The 14,153-nt window shown below is 35.2% G+C and overlaps 1 long non-coding RNA gene across 2 annotated transcripts in view; it reads left to right on the top strand.

The window, feature by feature from the left end:
* Positions 1–14,153, top strand: part of LOC113254372 (uncharacterized) — a 109,083-nt gene that overhangs the window by 1,117 nt on the left and 93,813 nt on the right. For both annotated transcript variants that reach the window (XR_006409387.3, XR_003315757.4), the window contains exon 2: positions 5,810–5,913. This is a non-coding gene — a long non-coding RNA (uncharacterized LOC113254372). The remainder of the gene's footprint in view (positions 1–5,809; positions 5,914–14,153) is intronic.

Genomic DNA, 14,153 nt, shown 5'->3' with positions numbered 1-14,153 from the left:
TTATCCATTCTGTAGCTCTCAGGATTCAGCCTCCTAAAGAGATCTTGGAATATTTGTTCATTTCTCCATCTTCAATACATCCACCAAGGTCCAAGCTACTAGTATTCCATCTTCTACTCTTACCCCTCTCCAGAGTTTTAAAAAGTATTGACTCACCACACACACACACACACACACACACACACACACACAGACTATATAAATCTTTCAGTGGTTTGCATTGCTGTCAGAATAAAATACAAACTCCTTAGTGACCTCATAATAAACTCCCCTACACTTCTCCAGCCTCACCTATGGCCATACTTGCCATGACGTTCATCCTTATGTTCCACCACAAAGTAACCTTCCTTTCTTCCAGGCATTTCTCCTCCCATTGCATATATCCTCCACTTGGAGGACTCTTCCCATTCTACTCATCCTTTAGGTCTCAGAGAAGGCTTCCCTGACCCATCCTAATCGACAAGATTAGATCACCCTGTCTCTGTTGTTCTCTTTTTTAACACCAATTTTTTTTTTTGTCATAGCCCTATCGAATTTTATTTGCAAATTTTTTTAAGTGTGACTTGTTTAATAACTCTCTTCCATTTAGAATGTAAGTTCCAGGAAGGGAGGGCTCAGGTCTGGTTTGGTTGTCTACTGGATAGTCAGCTCCCAGCACAGAAGTGAAGCACAAGAGACCAAGAACACTTGGTGATTGAATGAACACAGTAGATCCTGATGTTGGTTTATGCATTAAGCAGTTCATTTCAGAAGCTTTAGTTTCACCTTCCCATGTATTTTTCTTAATGTCCCACTTTTTCCTGAGAAGTAAGTCACAATATCTATCAATGAATTTTTAGTTAAAATGTGTCAAACTACTTTCCTTTTCATGAAGTAATATTCGTAAGTCAAATGTTCCTGCATCTTCCTACAACCGTACCTTACCCACCTCCAAAGTCATCTATATCCTGCTGGAGGTATATATATATATGTATATATATATACATATTTTATAGTATTTTATATATATATATATAAAATACTATAAAATACTACTATAATGGTATATGATAATGTTTGTCATATATATACGTGTATAATATACACACATATATGGAGAAGAGAAAAGGGATATGCATATATACCTATATAACATAAATATATGCATGATGTATTTAATATAACATATATGGCTCCTTCTCCAATTTAACTAGAGAGCTTCAATACTCAAATTCCTAACCACCAGATATAGAGCCTTATATGCTCTTTTAGACTGCACTCTACTACAAATCTTATTGGATAGCAATCCATATTTTAGTTTTTTATGGGTACAAGTGTCCAAGGTATCCTTAAGAGTTAGACACTGTATTTCCATATTCACTTTTTGTGATTCTCCTAAACCACCATAGCATAAGTTCAAAATATGCTGCCTTTCTAAGGGTAAGAGCTTCTTCAGTGACACTCAAGAGTCAAATATAAAATTCAAATGCTATTTTACAATCCCCTCCGACCTCACCAAACAGATGTACCCTGTTCTAAGATATGTAATTAAAGCATCCAATCACGTTGCTCACATGCCACACCTATGTTCTGTGATCAGTGATTAAATCTAATATTTTAAATCCATTGAAATTCCATATTAAACACAGTTGTACCTGTAAATAATCCAAGCTGTTTCAAGCTTACTGCAAATGCATTCACACCACACTTTTTAAAAGTTGTAAATTATGATGGCATTTGTCAAGCTGTCCCTCCATCTGGAAGCACAGTCAAATATCAGGTGTTCCACATTAATTTTTTTGTAGACTTTGGAGATACAGCTCATCTTATAGTGTACAAATTCACCAAAATGCATTTCAGCCTAATAGTTTACATTACATGAGTGAATATTATTATTATGATTATTATTACCATAATCAGAAGGAAAGCTTATGAGTCATCTTTCATTTCTGAAAAGTTATACAGTATCACAAATTTAGAAACACAATAAAAATGCAGATTTCCATATGCTTTATTTTTTCCCCTGTAGTCTAGCATTAAGCAGTTGTGTGTGTTTTTTTTTTTTTCCAGACACTCCTTGGAAGGTGTTTTTCCCCCAAAAAGTGAGACTTTATTTTACCCATCTGATTTTTTAAGGCCAGATTAACTCCTGTCCAAACTGACTAGGAGGATAATGATTAAAAATCAGCTGGGTCCAAAAATCTCTAGTATTCCTACTCAAAGAGACCATAATGTACATACTAGTTCCTATTATATGGAATAAACTTGGTATAATTTATTCAACTACATATACCATGTATCCTTTATAAGCATACACACATACACATGGATGCTACATATATGCATATATATCATAATGCCATAAAAAAGCACAGGTAACACAGAAACTACAAATCCCTCTCAGAAGCTTATTCAACAATTATTTATTGCTGTTTCAGGCACTGTGATAGGCATTAGTGATACCTCAGCATATAATACAGACATTGCCCTTGTTATCATGAACCTTAAGCCACTAGCTCAAAACACACACTGTTTTGTAGTAATTTTGAGTAAGTGGTTTAACCGAATGGGGTTATCATGAGAGTTAAATGTCAAAATGTATATGATAGTATTTTGTAAAATGCCATGTAATGTTAGTTAAAAATTTAAAATTTAAAGATATGCCCTCTCATAATCTAGAAAAACATCATTGGTCCATGATTCACTGTGACTGATTTTGGGTAAAATGCAATGTGAATAGGAGGTTGATAGAGTTATCTGCCTAAAAGTGGGGGGAAAAATATCCCCTAGAATGAATGTTACCTCATTACCTCAAAGCCTTTTCTTTGGGCTTGTTTTTTCTCTCAGCATCAAAAGTTACCATAATTCTAGTAACTGTCATTTAAAGCTGTCAATTTGTTTTCTTGCTGGAATTTTATTCTTTTGCAATTTCAAGTGCATTTGTATTTGGGATTGAGATAGGTGTAAATTATTCGCAATCGTTGCTTCTGGTCATCTGTAGTAGATGCCCTTGATGTGCCTCACAGAGCCCCATCCTTTCTCACAATTCACTCAGGACTGAGATACTAATTCCCACAATTGCTGGGAGTGCTGGTGGTTGACAACGCTCTGCTACGTCCCTCTCTGGAAAATGCCCCTGGCTAAAGAGACATTCGCCTAAGGATCATGTCTCCGCCCAGGGTAGCGGGCATCCAGTGACGACTGATGTGGGGCTAAAAAGGCCTGCCACTTGCCTCTATTCAGGACATCTTTGAGGGGCCATCTCAACTTTAGAGGTCCCTTGAGGGATCATCTGAAACTTTTGTTGAGGTTACAATAAAGTTCAGCTTCTCTTTCTGTCCATCCTGCTTCATCTCCCACCCGCAGAAGTCCTCATCAAGACAGCCTTCCCAGTAAACTTCCTACATGCACATTTCTATCTCAGCGTCCACTACTTAGGGCATTCAAGCTGCGTTTTCACCGCTGCATGTTACTTAACTGATAGAATATATCGCGGGTAAAATGTACTTAATTATCCACGTCTGAACTTAAAAAAAAGTGATTCCCATAATAGAAGTCTTATTTGTTTCAATGCGCTGAAATATTTCTGTATTTGTTCATCCATTTATTCATATCACAAACAACTGTGTGCCCAAATGCACTAGTTATAACAACAAAAAAGCACTACAGATACCATGGTGAGCAAAATAAAAGTGAACTCTATGCTCATGCAACTTGCAGATGATTTAGGGAGGTGAAGATTTGTCAAGTAATCACACAATAACATAATATTTACCGTGAATAACAATATCAAGCTAAAATAGTGGACTGTTATAGCAGAGGGACCTGGGAAATCAGTGAGGGACTTCTTAAGGAATTGCCCTTGCTGCTAAAATCTGAGAGATAAAGTTAGGAAGACAAAAAGGAAGAGATTAAAAGCATTCCAGGCAAGAAAGTAACCTGTGCAAAGGCTCCAAGGCCAGAGGTGTCCTGACAGAAGGGAAAAGAGGCTCTGATAGCTACAGCTGAGGCAGCTAGGGGGAGAGTGACCCAGAAAGTTGCCATGCAGTATTTTAGCCTTATTTCAGGATTTTGAATTTTATCCTGTAAGAAGTGGGAAACCATGGAATATTTTTTTTAAGTAGAGGGATGACGTGATCAAATATGTATTTTTGAAGTATCACTTTGATTGTAATGTATGTGTAATACATATTCATATCTTCACTTGGGTGAATGTTTTAAAATCAACCAAGGGAAGTGATTTTTGGGAATGGGCTCAATTACTTCTTCCACATGCCAGCGAGGGTGATAATAATCATTGTCATTGGAAACCAAAAAAGTGAATTTTCTACCATATATTAATGCCATTGTTATTTAGTATTTTGTTACACTTACGGAGCAGAGCCCTGTGTTTTTAATCAGTCTGGGGAAAAAAACCTGCACCCCAGAAGGATTTCTGTCTCGATCAGTGTCTCTATTTCTGTTTTCCAACATAAAACTATAGTGATCCATTTTTAATCATCTGAATAATGAATGACATGCTGTTCTTGTTCGGTAGTTTGTTTTTGTGATCACTACCTTCCCTAGACTGTAAGGCTTTTGGTGGTTTTGTGTGTGCCTCACCCTTTTATCCTCCATGCCTAGAATGGATTCCCTTTCAGAATGCAAGTGGTTGATTAAAAGCAAACAAACAAACAAAAAATGAAATTGTATCACCCAAACTAGTAGTCATAAAAATGCCAATTAAATGAGATATGATTTTTTTTACTTATGAGACTGGCAAAAACATTTTAAGGAGTGACCAAGGTGTAAGAAAATTAATGGATATGTAAGATTCTATAATGAGCAAAAACTTGTTACAGTATATAGGTAGAGCAATTTAGCAATATATAGACAAACTTTAAACGTGTGCATTTTCTTTGACCCAACTTTATTTCTGAATTGTTATCTTAAGAGAGAATGATTATGGTATATGCAAAATTTACCAAAAATATGGCTCATTCCGAAGTTCTTTATGCAAAAATAAAAAAGTAACAACATAAATCTCCTACAAAAGGTGACTGATTAATAACTGTATTGAATCGATTAAAATTCAATTTTGCTCAGTGTTTAGAAGGAAGGTGGTGGCATATTAACATTGGGGGAAGATACTGACAGTATATCCAAGAGCATATGAGATTATAGGGTCTAAATATACATGGACAAGTCACAAAAATGTTTTAGTTAATTACAGGGAAAAGTAAAAGTTACTTTTAGAACTCCATTGCATTATGAGCAAATACAGAAACACATTTACCTTTTATAAATTTAAATGTGTATATATGCATATAAGGTCCTTATTGTTTGTACTCTGGTGCTTGGCCCATGTTAGGCCCTCCGTAGTTTATATATGAAGTATTTTATATGAAAAAATACCAAAATTATCTATAATGTTCTACGGTCCATTAAATGCAAATAATTATTACTATCATCACCTTCCTGATTGAAAAGTTTTTAAGCATTATAGAAACTGGCAAATAGAATTATTACTATCATCATAGTCCTAGGTAAAATTTTTTAAGGTATAGAAGCTGGCAAACAGTGAGAACTACTTAAGCTTTATCTCACTAGACAAAATAATCTGAGTGTTAGAAGAATGTCCTATCACAAAATAGTCGTTTGAATGTATTGATCTATTTCATCTATAAAACAATAAGCCTGTCAGTCTTTTGCTCCAAACCCATCATGGCTTCACATTGCACTCAGTAGAAAAAATTCCACATAGTGGCCTACGGGCATCAATAATATAGCTGCTTGATTTCTCTCCTCCTAATTCTTGCTATTTCTGTTTGCTTCAACTCCGTTCATACAGGCTTTTCCACTTCTTGTTCCCTCTGCCTGCAATGATATTCTACAGATATTTTGATGGCTAGCTCCTCATCAGGTTCAAGCAGTTAGATAAAGTTCACCTTTTTGGTAAGTTCTTCTGTGACCACCAAGTTTAAAACTGCCGCTTGCATTTCTCACATTCACTATCCCTACCTTCCTGCTTTATTTTTCTTTATGGCACTTAATATAAACCAACATTGTATTTCTTGTAATTATGTGTTTGTTCATTTTCTACATTTTCTTACCAAAATGTATTTTTTTTAATGTAAATTTTATTAGGTTGTTTTATACACTGCCGCATCCCCAGTCTGGACCAGTGTCTAGCACATCGTATATGCTCAACAAATATTTTGGATGAATGCATGAAACAGCTAGTATGTTATAGTCCCTTACCATTTTTTCATGCTTCTATATTAGCATTTAATGTTGAATATTACACATTTATGTGTCTGTCTCCCCACCAGAAAGAATTATTCAAGGGCAAGGACTATGTCTTATTAATCTTTGAACCCTAAATAAGTAAGTGTGCTCTAATATATGTTGATCGAACGAACAAGTGAGCTAAAAATCAGCCTGTTTGTGTACTTTCCCAGTAGCACTTGCTCCAGTGCATCTTTTGATGTTTAAAAATTGAAATTTATCATGTATGCCAATCAGAGAAACTCTAAACTAGAGGCTTACTCTGAAGCATATTTTCTGTTCTCATTCTTGTCTTGGCAGCTCACTTGGCAATATATGAAAAGTATAATCATCCATGTAAAGTACTTAGAATATTTTCAATAAATTTGAAAATATTTTACATTTCCTTATTTCATATCTTAAACACATACAAAGAGTTTCATTAATTTTATTTTTTTCAAGTATTCTGAACATTATCTTCTCCATCGATTGAAAATGTTATCATGTCTTTTTATTTTAAAGATTTTATTTATTTATTGTGAGAGAGAGAGAGTGAGCAAGCATGAGCTGGGGGAGGGGCAGAAGGAGAGGGAGGGGCAAAGGGAGAGAGAGAAGCAGATTCCCTACTGAGCAGGGAACCCAATGCGGGGCTGGATCCCAGGACCCCAGGATCATGACCTGAGCTGAAGGCAGACGCTTTAAGCAACTGAGCCACCCAGGTACCCTATCACGTCTTTTTTAGAAAAATATTTGCATCCTATTTGCAGAATGCAAGGGGATGAATTTTTGGTAGTTTGTATCTTAGGCAGAATAACCATTTAACATTCTTTTAGAAGAACTAATATATTACATATTTGTGCCATTGCCTGTGATGTGTGTGTCTGTGTGTATATATAGATATATTACCACCCAGTATACTTTTTCAATTTATTACTCAATTTATTGTCATCACTGAACTCATAAATTTCAAGGATCTTGTTTTAGGCTTCAGTTGCAAGAACTTCCATTAGTATTTTTCTTCTTTTCCTTTTTTTGGAAGGTGGGATAGGGTGGAAGAGTGGGGGATGCTGATTAGCATGACTCTTGCAAGTAGCACAAATAAATTTCACAATGTGATCTTTGATAAATGTCCAAATGGATTTTAAAACTAAATTGAACTGCTTTTTATTGAGCCCCATAATTTATTCCAACCATCTGTGTCACACACACCAAAGTTTGTTTCTTAAGGGCTTTATGATATTTTCTGTCACCCTCAGCATCACCATTGGGATATAACAACATTAACATATTTCAGGATTGACTTTGGTCCCCTAAAGAAATAATACATCTTTCAGTCAATAAACATTTTTCAACACAACTATTTGTAATTTGTAGATTAAAAAATATGGAACCGAAAGCATTCTTTTGGCATCATACTTTCTATTTAAAGGCCACCAAATGTTTCTTTCTGAGAGATTGTATTGAGCGGTTAGGATCTTGGCATCCACTATTGTTTTAGGGAAAGATTTTCCTGGCCCGCACTTGTTGTTGCTGGATAATGAATGACTAGAGTATATGGACAGAGCCACCTTCCCATCTGTACTAGCCTTAACTACCATTGATTGCTGTGTTGCATCCTCTGTTGAACCATGCATGCTTAATCATTAATCTTACTTAGAGCTAATAAAAATACCTCTCTTTATTAATCATCTACTGTATGCCTAGGACATTACATATATTTCTGATTTAATCATCATAATAATCTGAATTTAAACATAGAGAAACTAATGCTTATGTATTTTGTTTGAATTTCTGATAACTAATCTGTTGTAAGAGTTATTAAAATAGTATTCGAAATTAGTGGATTTTTTTTGTTTTAAATGCATTGATAAAGTGCAGTTTTAGTTTTCTTCATAGAGAACGATACTTTTTTTTTGAAGATTTTATTTACTTATTTGGCAGAGAGAGTACAAGCAGGGGGGAGCAGCAGTCAGAGGGGGAGAAGCATGTGCCTTGCTGAGCAGGGAGCCCGATGCAGGGCTGGATCCCAGGACCCTGGGATCATGACCTGAGCCGAAGGCAGACAGATGCTTAACCGACTGAGCCACCCACGTGCCCCTATACTAACTTTTAAAGTTCCTATAGGCGTAGTAAGATTAACTGTATATTTTCACAAGATTTCTTGGTAGCTGATCCTGCCTAGGAGTCTTACACTCAGTATACCTTCCATCTTATTATTGCTCCTTGAAATAGAGTAATAGTAGCCTATGTTCCCCTGCAGAGTCTCTCTGTCTGCCTGTCTTTCTTTCTTTCTATCTGTCTATCTATCATCTATTCTATTCTGTTCTATTTTATTCTATTATGCCTATGACCTATAATAATCCTGATGTATGGGAAATGATATTATCTATATCATGGCCTTTCTGTGCTACAGTATGAAACATTTCATATATATGAGTACATATAAGTAACATATATGACTATATCAACTACATCTTAAATAAATATATATATTTATGGTTGATACATATAGTAAATCCATGCCTAGAAGATGAGCTCTATTAGACTTTCATGCAAATATAATGTATTAAACACTATTCCGTCTTCCCCCATCATTTGAACTAAGCTAAATTGTTAAACATATAACATGAATTTCTAAAACAACTCATGATGCATTGATACAAGAAGTAATTTATACTTTAAAATAGATTTTTTTCAGAATAGGAAAAATGTGGCTAAAGTGATAAAAATAGAGAAAGATGAATTTTATATCATTTAACAAAGAGAAGATAAAGTTAGTTCAGTTTGAATCATTTTTTTGTATTTAAATAAGTGTTTTTAATAGGAATAGTGAGCAGTTGTTTTCTATTTTGGCATCAGATCAGGAGACGGGCTTAATAAATTATAAGATAGTTTAATTGGATATAAGAAAAACAACCTCTATGTCAAAGTAATAAAATATTAGCATGGACTACTAGGGAGATATTAAGCATTTATACCTGGAAATCTGCAAAAGGAACATAAACAACCCTGTATCCCTGCCTGAGAAAGACAAGCTGCTGAACAATATGATCTCAATAGTCTTCTCTAATGTTTATATTTTATAGATATCACTCTTTCTTTACTATCATTCTTTCTTTACTTTTCTTCTAGTTTCTCTGCTATTTACAACAATATATTAAACGGTAACAATCTCTGGCTTTTATTTTTGAACACATCTGATTATAAGATTATTAACTGTAGTTTCTCTTTTACGTTCCATTGTTAAAAAGTGAAAACAGTGATACATCAGCCAGTTTTTCAGGAAGAATGCAGATTCCAAGGTAGATCCCAGTTATGATATATCCCTTACCATACCTACAGCAAGTAGATGGATGGTTAAACTATCCTTAAATCCTAATACTCCCTTGTTCAAAACCTACCAACGCATCAAAACTTAAGTAAAATCCACATTCCTTAGAATGGCCTACAAGCCTGAACTATCTGAACATCCCTATATCTGCAATTTCTTCTCCTCCCTTTCTTCTCCAGTTCATTCCACTTCAACACTCTGGTCTTTTTTTTTTTTTTTTTTTTTTAAGATTTTATTTATTCATTTGACAGAGAGAGAGACAGCCAGCAAGAGAGGGAACACAAGCAGGAGGAGTGGTAGAGAAAGAAGCAGGCTCCCAGCGGAAGAGCCTGACGTGGGGCTCGATCCCAGAACTCCATTATCACGCCCTGAGCTGAAGGCAGACGCTTAACGACTGAGCCACCCAGCCACCCCCCCAACACTCGGGTCTTAACCAGTCGTCCAATATACCAAATTCTCAGCTCTTTCTATTCTTTGTCCTTGGATTAACACCAACATGATGCAGACCAGGTGACCACTCAACAATGTTGGATCAGGAATTTCTACACATAGGAAACAACAAATGCAAAACTCTGAATTCTCTCATTCTGTCATTTTCTCCTGAGCATGCATAAGCACACATACATATCATCATCATTCGCTTTCTCCTGAATATTGTCCTTTGCTGCATACACACTGACATTATATCGTATTTGTGTATTTGTTTATTGTCAGCTTCTCCTTCCATATCATAAGTACTGCGATCAAGGACTATTTACTTTTTTATTCTCTACCGTATTGCCTGTACCTAGAATAGTGTCTGGCACCTGATAGACATTTAATAAATCAACCTTTCACTTCACTTTTGATTTAAAAGTAGACATTATTTCTGCCATGCCAAAATCTGATGAAAAAACATATTGTTTATCGTTGTGACTATAGCCAAAGTCAGTGTATTTGTGACTGATAGTATGCTTTCCATCCATATAGTTTGTCATCATGGAAAGAGAATTGTAGTCTGAAGGTGAAGTGGGAAGTACAATTTGCAGACATCATATCATTTATTCTTTCTAAAATGAATCAAGGCTTATTGTCTTTGGATAAAAATATATTATGAAAAAACTTATAGTGAACCTCTTTCCTTCATATAAGAAAACACTGGCTGCTTAAAAAATGTGATTCTTTCTCTGATGTGAGAAGAATTTATTCCATTCCCTATCTGAGAATTTCATTGCCATTTGCATGTTGCCTGGAATACAAATTGTACTTAGTAATCAATCAGTGTTTAATTGCTGCTCAAGTAAACCCTTGTAATCAGACTTGCTGTAAAAATGTTAAGGTGTGCAAAAAGCATAAGGTGGCATTTTCCCCTCCTTCTTATTATGCCTGTGTAACTTCCATTAATACTAATAGGAGGCACAGCTGGTCGTCAACAGGAGATTACAGGTTGCTGCTTAAATCGTATTTTATTTTTATACCTTGGCAAGATTTATGTATTGAAATCAGGTGGCCAGATTTTTGCTGTTGTTAAGAAAGCTTTTACTCTGAAAGAATGAGATTGGGGGAGGGAAATTGAGTTTCAAATTTTTTATTTTAGGAATATAAAGACTCGAAATCCAAGCAGCAGCTTGTCCTTATACAGCAAGTCTGTCTTATTCTTTAGCACCAGCTGGAGTCCCATTTCTAATTTGCTGTGAAGAATTAAGTGATTTGAGACCCATACCCTAGAGTATTTGACCTCCAATGTCAACCAGCTAGCTTGCAATTCCCTTGGCTGAAAAGTTACTCCAGAATTGATTTGAACTAACATCAGTTAAAATACTCTGCAATTTAGTAGTAAATATCACTGCAAATCTGAGTACAAGTTTATAGCCATGAAAATAAACACACTGTAGAATATTAAGGAAAAGAGTTTAGGAAACATGAAAAGCCTCGGTGATCAGAAATGTGATAATAGAACCTTTCACCTCAAGGTCATTAGTGTGAGTCTGGCACACTGGCTTACTGGCTGAAGACAGTTGTTTGTAGCATATGTGAGCTATGTCCGCGCTCAAACGCATTTCTTTGTGGTCAGGTCCATTTGTCATAAAACAGCTATTCCTGTCATTCTCAAATGCCACAGTATTGACAACCCTGATGGAGACTAGAAGGACTGATAGGAACAGAGTTAGGGCAGTATCCTCGTTACCCCAAATGCATGTCAGTCTACTTTTATCTTAGTCTTCCTTTTCTCATGCTCTTGCTCCCATCTGGATTATTGCCCATTTTTCTCTATGCCAGATCTAGTCTTACAAATCATTCAACTCTTTCCTTCTCCCTCTCTGTGATACTTCTGTTATCCCTGTGATTAATACATTTTTCTAATCCCTGACCTCACTTGGTATCCAGTTAGTTACCTGATAGTAGATGGATTACCAGCATGAGTAACGCTATCGTAGATAGGAGAATAAATGTTGCTGTTCCCCTAACTCTTGTTAAACTCCTCTATTCTCATTCTCTCTTCATTTTCTCCTCCCCGAGCTTCCACTACAGTTAATTAACCACAACCCGTGGAGACATGTTCTGCTTCTTACTCCAAAATCTCACCTGGCTTCTTACCCTAAAAACGCTTCCCCTGACAACCTGTAGTTCTGCTATGCTTTATTTTGCCACTACTTACCCTAATTTGCTGTACTATCTACCCTAAACCATGAAGGGTACAACAAACCTTAAAACCAGAGAAATCTCCATTCACGTAACATGATAAAGTAAATCAAAGAGGAAGTGAATGGAAAATGTGAAGCAGAAGGTGAGATCAAAAGGTTATACGCAAACAGTGAATCATGGAACACTACATCAAAAACTAATGATGTACTGTACGGTGACTAACATAACAAAATAAAATTAAAAAAAATAAAATAAAATAAAATAGAAGTATAGGTACATTCTGAGACTCCCTGGTTGGAAAACTAGACAGTGATTACCTTTCATAGTCCCTTTTCCCATATATTTGCTGGGGTACTTAGTACATTTTATACCGTTTTTCAAGTATATTAAGAGTTAATTTAGCCTTATGACTTTATTCAATGCCCCAAATCTTGAACACGTGTTTGTTTGTTTGTTTGTTTGTTTGTTTTGCTGTGAGTCAAACTACACGATGGGACTGAGTAATAAAAAGAGCTACCATTTATTGATAGATTACTTTATACCAGGCACTGCATTAAGCATATATATATATACATATATATATATATGATCTCATTCAATACTTAACCTTGGGAGATATAATGCTATTTGTCTTACAGTAGAGAAAATTGGACCCCCAGGAGTTTAGGTACTTTGACTAAATTCACACTACCAGAAATATCAAGCTTTCAGGTTGAACTCAGATATTTCCAACTCCATTGCCTTTTTTTTTTTAATTAGTGTTACATACAATCTAAATCCTAATGTACTGTGATTTGGTCATCCTGTTTATACACCTAAAGATCCAGCATGAAATTCTACCATAATATATCAAGTTTGCTGTAAGAAGTTACTATGCTTCTATTTTCAACTCTGTACTTTGTTTAACACATATAGTGGAATGAAGAAGGAGAGTTGTGTTTCTTGCCACTTATCTAAGTCTTTGTCACCAGGTATGATTTTGAGTGTAATAATCCACTAACTTATTATTTCTTTTTTCTCTTTAAAAGCATATAACACATTACCAAGCACTGAATAAATGCTCAACAACTGCTTATAGCTTCAAATTGACACTTTAAAAACATTATCAAGTTATGGAAATTCAGAGATTTGTTCCCTGACAAATCCTAGTTTCAATTTGAAAGAAAAAAAATATACCCTACCTCCTATTACAGTATCTAAGACTATATATAATACATATCTCAATTTTCTTAGGTTTTGAGGGATATGTGATAATTTTTTAATTGACATTTTTTTTCCTGAATCTATGGTTAAGAAAAATGTAGAACAACAAAAGGTAAGGAAGGAAATATAAAATACTCATAATTCTGCTATTAGTGCTTTAATTTATGTCAACTTACACAATTGGTATTATTTTAATAAGCTTAGTAATCTGATTTTGTTTTACTTAACACAAAATATGATACTTAATAGATTCATGTTATTCTAAATGTGGAGTATTCAATAGTATATTGGTAAGTATAGGCTAGGCTCTGCTACAATAACAAATTACTCAGAAATTTCAGAGACATAAACCTTTGCTCATATTACATACCCTATTTGGGTTGACAAGGAGTCTCTGCTCCATACAGTAACTAGGACACAGATTTCTAGAGGTTCCACTTTCTTTTGTCAGCACCTTCTGGAGCATGTGACCTCCTCAGTCACTGCAGTGCATTTTAAAGGTACAGGGAGTTTTCATCTGAGCAATTAACTGCTTAAACCAGAAATGACACCTGTCATTTTCACTCATAGCCCAATGGTCAGAACAGGTTACATCACCCTGCCTAGTTGCAAATGGTCTGAGAACTGTAAGGAAACACATGGAAGATTATATACAACTAATCGTTCTCAATGTCTTCCTTTAATGTAACTTCTCTAACTTTATATTTAGCAGTGATTTCTCAAAGTTATGATTATTAAGAAGGAGTCCTTTCCTTTTCTCAAGTGTTGA

The sequence above is a fragment of the Ursus arctos genome, unplaced genomic scaffold, assembly GCF_023065955.2.
Source record: "Ursus arctos isolate Adak ecotype North America unplaced genomic scaffold, UrsArc2.0 scaffold_12, whole genome shotgun sequence".
Classification (NCBI taxonomy): domain Eukaryota; kingdom Metazoa; phylum Chordata; class Mammalia; order Carnivora; family Ursidae; genus Ursus; species Ursus arctos.
This window is presented reverse-complemented; position numbering and strand designations above follow the sequence as displayed.